Source organism: Oncorhynchus keta, unplaced genomic scaffold (genome assembly GCF_023373465.1).
Source record: "Oncorhynchus keta strain PuntledgeMale-10-30-2019 unplaced genomic scaffold, Oket_V2 Un_contig_3880_pilon_pilon, whole genome shotgun sequence".
NCBI lineage: Eukaryota > Metazoa > Chordata > Actinopteri > Salmoniformes > Salmonidae > Oncorhynchus > Oncorhynchus keta.
In genome coordinates this window covers 111410-116619 of record NW_026287483.1, presented here as the reverse complement: position 1 = coordinate 116619, position 5210 = coordinate 111410, and the positions used below count along the sequence as shown (strand labels likewise).

Sequence of the window (5210 nt, the reverse complement as noted above, 5' to 3'; positions counted from 1 at the left end):
GGCGGCAGGTATCCTATTGGTTAGGGCGTTGGGCCATTAACCGAAATCTTTCTGGATCGAATTCCCCGAGCTGACAAGGTAAAAATCTGTCGTTCTGCCCCTGAACAAGGCAGTTAACCCACTGTTCCCCGGTAGGCCGTCATTGAAAATAAGAATTTGTTCTTAACTGACTTGCCTAGTTAAATAAAGGAGAAATAAAAGTAAAAAATAAATCAAATGTGCATAGTTGTCTCCGTCTCAGCACCAAAATAGATTATTCAGGCTGTCCAGTAATACATCAGGTCAGGCTGTCCAGTAACATGCTATACATCAGGTCAGGCTGTCCAGTAATACATCAGGTCAGGCTGTCCAGTAATATATCAGGTCAGGCTGTCCAGTAATACATCAGGTCAGGCTGTCCAGTAACATGCTCTACATCAGGACAGGCTGTCCAGTAACATGCTATACATCAGGTCAGGCTGTCCAGTAACATGCTACACATCAGGTCAGGCTGTCCAGTAACATGCTATACATCAGGTCAGGCTGTCCAGTAACATGCTATACATCAGGTCAGGCTATCCAGTAACATGCTATACATCAGGACAGGCTGTCCAGTAATGCATCAGGTCAGGCTGTCCAGTAACATGCTATACATCAGGTCAGGCTGTCCAGTAACATGCTATACATCAGGTCAGGCTATCCAGTAACATGCTATACATCAGGTCAGGCTGTCCAGTAATACATCAGGGCAGGCTGTCCAGTAATACATCAGGTCAGGCTGTCCAGTAATATATCAGGTCAGGCTGTCCAGTAATACATCAGGTCAGGCTGTCCAGTAACATGCTCTACATCAGGACAGGCTGTCCAGTAACATGCTATACATCAGGTCAGGCTGTCCAGTAACATGCTACACATCAGGTCAGGCTGTCCAGTAACATGCTATACATCAGGTCAGGCTGTCCAGTAACATGCTATACATCAGGTCAGGCTATCCAGTAACATGCTATACATCAGGACAGGCTGTCCAGTAATACATCAGGTCAGGCTGTCCAGTAACATGCTATACATCAGGTCAGGCTGTCCAGTAACATGCTATACATCAGGACAGGCTGTCCAGTAACATGCTATACATCAGGTCAGGCTGTCCAGTAACATGCTATACATCAGGTCAGGCTGTCCAGTAACATGCTATACATCAGGTCAGGCTGTCCAGTAACATGCTATACATCAGGTCAGGCTGTCCAGTAATACATCAGGTCAGGCTGTCCAGTAATACATCAGGTCAGGCTGTCCAGTAACATGCTATACATCAGGTCAGGCTGTCCAGTAACATGCTATACATCAGGTCAGGCTGTCCAGTAACATGCTATACATCAGGTCAGGCTGTCCAGTAACATGCTATACATCAGGTCAGGCTGTCCAGTAATACATCAGGTCAGGCTGTCCAGTAACATGCTATACATCAGGTCAGGCTGTCCAGTAATACATCAGGTCAGGCTGTCCAGTAACATGCTATACATCAGGTCAGGCTGTCCAGTAACATGTTATACATCAGGTCAGGCTGTCCAGTAACATGCTATACATCAGGTCAGGCTGTCCAGTAACATGCTATACATCAGGTCAGGCTGTCCAGTAACATGCTATACATCAGGTCAGGCTGTCCAGTAACATGCTATACATCAGGTCAGGCTGTCCAGTAACATGCTATACATCAGGTCAGGCTGTCCAGTAACATGCTATACATCAGGTCAGGCTGTCCAGTAACATGCTATACATCAGGTCAGGCTGTCCAGTAATACATCAGGTCAGGCTGTCCAGTAACATGCTATACATCAGGTCAGGCTGTCCAGTAACATGCTATACATCAGGTCAGGCTGTCCAGTAACATGCTATACATCAGGTCAGGCTGTCCAGTAACATGCTATACATCAGGTCAGGCTGTCCAGTAACATGCTATACATCAGGTCAGGCTGTCCAGTAACATGCTATACATCAGGTCAGGCTGTCCAGTAACATGCTATACATCAGGTCAGGCTATCCAGTAACATGCTATACATCAGGTCAGGCTGTCCAGTAACATGCTCTACATCAGGTCAGGCTGTCCAGTAACATGCTATACATCAGGTCAGGCTGTCCAGTAACATGCTATACATCAGGTCAGGCTATCCAGTAACATGCTATACATCAGGTCAGGCTGTCCAGTAACATGCTATACATCAGGACAGGCTGTCCAGTAACATGCTATACATCAGGTCAGGCTGTCCAGTAACATGCTATACATCAGGTCAGGCTGTCCAGTAACATACTATACATCAGGTCAGGCTGTCCAGTAACATGCTATACATCAGGTCAGGCTGTCCAGTAATACATCAGGTCAGGCTGTCCAGTAATACATCAGGTCAGGCTGTCCAGTAATACATCAGGTCAGGCTGTCCAGTAATACATCAGGTCACGCTGTCCAGTAACATGCTATACATCAGGTCAGGCTGTCCAGTAACATGCTATACATCAGGTCAGGCTGTCCAGTAACATGCTATACATCAGGTCAGGCTGTCCAGTAATACATCAGGTCAGGCTGTCCAGTAACATGCTATACATCAGGTCAGGCTGTCCAGTAACATGCTATACATCAGGTCAGGCTGTCCAGTAATACATCAGGTCAGGCTGTCCAGTAACATGCTATACATCAGGTCAGGCTGTCCAGTAACATGCTATACATCAGGTCAGGCTGTCCAGTAATACATCAGGTCAGGCTGTCCAGTAATACATCAGGTCAGGCTGTCCAGTAACATGCTCTACATCAGGTCAGGCTGTCCAGTAACATGCTATACATCAGGTCAGGCTGTCCAGTAATACATCAGGTCAGGCTGTCCAGTAATACATCAGGTCAGGCTGTCCAGTAACATGCTATACATCAGGTCAGGCTGTCCAGTAACATGCTATACATCAGGTCAGGCTGTCCAGTAACATGCTATACATCAGGTCAGGCTGTCCAGTAACATGCTATACATCAGGTCAGGCTGTCCAGTAACATGCTATACATCAGGTCAGGCTGTCCAGTAATACATCAGGTCAGGCTGTCCAGTAATACATCAGGTCAGGCTGTCCAGTAATACATCAGGTCAGGCTGTCCAGTAATACATCAGGTCAGGCTGTCCAGTAATACATCAGGTCAGGCTGTCCAGTAACATGCTATACATCAGGTCAGGCTGTCCAGTAATACATCAGGTCAGGCTGTCCAGTAATACATCAGGTCAGGCTGTCCAGTAACATGCTATACATCAGGTCAGGCTGTCCAGTAATACATCAGGTCAGGCTGTCCAGTAATACATCAGGTCAGGCTGTCCAGTAATACATCAGGTCAGGCTGTCCAGTAACATGCTATACATCAGGCTCTGGTTCTGTGCTTCACAGCTCTGTTTGGGGTTTTGACTGACAGCTGTTCTGAACTTGAGCACCACCTGACAGGAAGTTGCCCCCATCCCTCCAGGTAATTGGGAAACTTTAGCAAATGTGTTGTTGTCTGAGTGTTAGAAATTCTAATATAGGCCAATTTAGCCCTATCCATAAAGACCAATTTAGCCCTATCCATACAGGCCAATTTAGCCCCCTATCCATACAGGCCAATTTAGCCCTATCCATAAAGACCAATTGAGCCCCCTATCCATACAGGCCAATTTAGCCCTATCCATAAAGACCAATTGAGCCCTATCCATACAGGCCAATTTAGCCCTATCCATAAAGACCAATTTAGCCCCCTATCCATACATGCCAATTTAGCCCTATCCATAAAGACCAATTTAGCCCTATCCATAAAGACCAATTTAGCCCTATCCATACAGGCCAATTTATCCCTATCCATAAAGACCAGTTTAGCCCTATCCATACAGGCCAATTTAGCCCTATCCATAAAGACCAATTTAGCCCTATCCATAAAGGCCAATTTAGCCCTATCCATAAAGACCAATTTAGCCCTATCCATACAGGCCAATTTAGCCCTATCCATACAGGCCAATTTAGCCCTATCCATAAAGGCCAATTTAGCCCTATCCATACAGGCCAATTTAGCCCTATCCATACAGGCCAATTTAGCCCTATCCATACAGGCCAATTTAGCCCTATCCATACAGGCCAATTTAGCCCCCTATCCATACAGGCTAATTCCCACAAGTGTAAAGGGATAAGCATAATGAGTTTGGCTCTAGATTGCAGGAAAAAGCTGTTTCAGGTATTTTAAAAACTTAAATTCTCCAACTTTCCATCCTCCACTGTAGTCGTGCTCCCTCTGCGTTTTGGGTTGCATGACACCCAGGTAAAGAACGATGCATTATACTCTAATTCAAATCCTTTGAATTGGCCAAACACATTGTCTTCCACAGTATATATTAGACAAAGCATTACAATGAATTGGGTTAATGTATGAGGCCTAAATCTACTAAGAACATTTGTTTGAAAATGTCTTTAAAATAATGTGTTTGGGCATACAAGTGTATTCGTTGGAGAAGCACACGTGCATGGGTTTAGTATAGGCCGTTATTTTCATGTGAATGTCAGTTGTCTTTACATAATGTCAAATTTACATTAAGTTTACATTTTAATTGTATTATTGGTCTTAAGGCAGTATCATATTGAAAGAGGCTCAAAGTCTTCCTATTCTGGTAATAAAAATACGTTAAAAACACGTTACAATTTACAACTAATTCCACAAAAAGCTGTTAATGTGTAGTTTACGATGCGCCATTATCCTGCATTCTATACATACATATACAATATACATAAAATAGAATGACATCATTGATAGTCACTTGGCATCTTCAGTTAGCACCGTCGTACTGGTGAATTTGAATGTGAGTTGTGAATCACAGCAAACATCGAAAGCGCTGGTGAAAGAGCGGACAATCATTCAGTAGCCATGGCGAGAGGACGCGATCCGAGCCTCGGTCCCAGGCGGTGTGTGACCCGCTCACACCTCCACATCCACTCATTAATTCATCAACTAATTGGCGCTTTGTTTCGCATTAGCTCTGTGTGTTCAGCTAATCTATTCCACCTGGAAATGTTCACCCCGTCAGAAGTAGAAGGGTTCCACCTGCATGGGGAAACTAAACGTGTATCCCGCCACCTCTATGACTCAGCTCCACCACTCCACTTGGTGCCTGAATACAGCCGGGTAATGAATATGCTACATGTTTGTTACGCTGTTAATATGTTGAGCAGTTAAGAATGGCAGT

At 44.9% G+C, this 5210-nt stretch overlaps 1 long non-coding RNA gene across 4 annotated transcripts; it reads left to right on the top strand.

Moving 5' to 3' along the window:
- Window positions 1-268: 268 nt before the first annotated feature.
- On the top strand, window positions 269-3358 carry LOC127924247 (uncharacterized). Of its 4 annotated transcripts, none has more exons than XR_008117342.1 (5): window positions 269-338; window positions 1211-1502; window positions 2328-2402; window positions 2549-2751; window positions 2841-3358. It is a non-coding gene; the product is annotated as an uncharacterized LOC127924247 (long non-coding RNA). The 4 variants fall into 4 exon arrangements; XR_008117343.1 differs by lacking the exon at window positions 269-338 and having other exon boundaries at window positions 1020-1502; window positions 2841-2929; window positions 3126-3358; XR_008117340.1 differs by lacking the exon at window positions 269-338 and having other exon boundaries at window positions 1020-1502.
- The last annotated feature ends 1852 nt before the right edge of the window (window positions 3359-5210 follow it).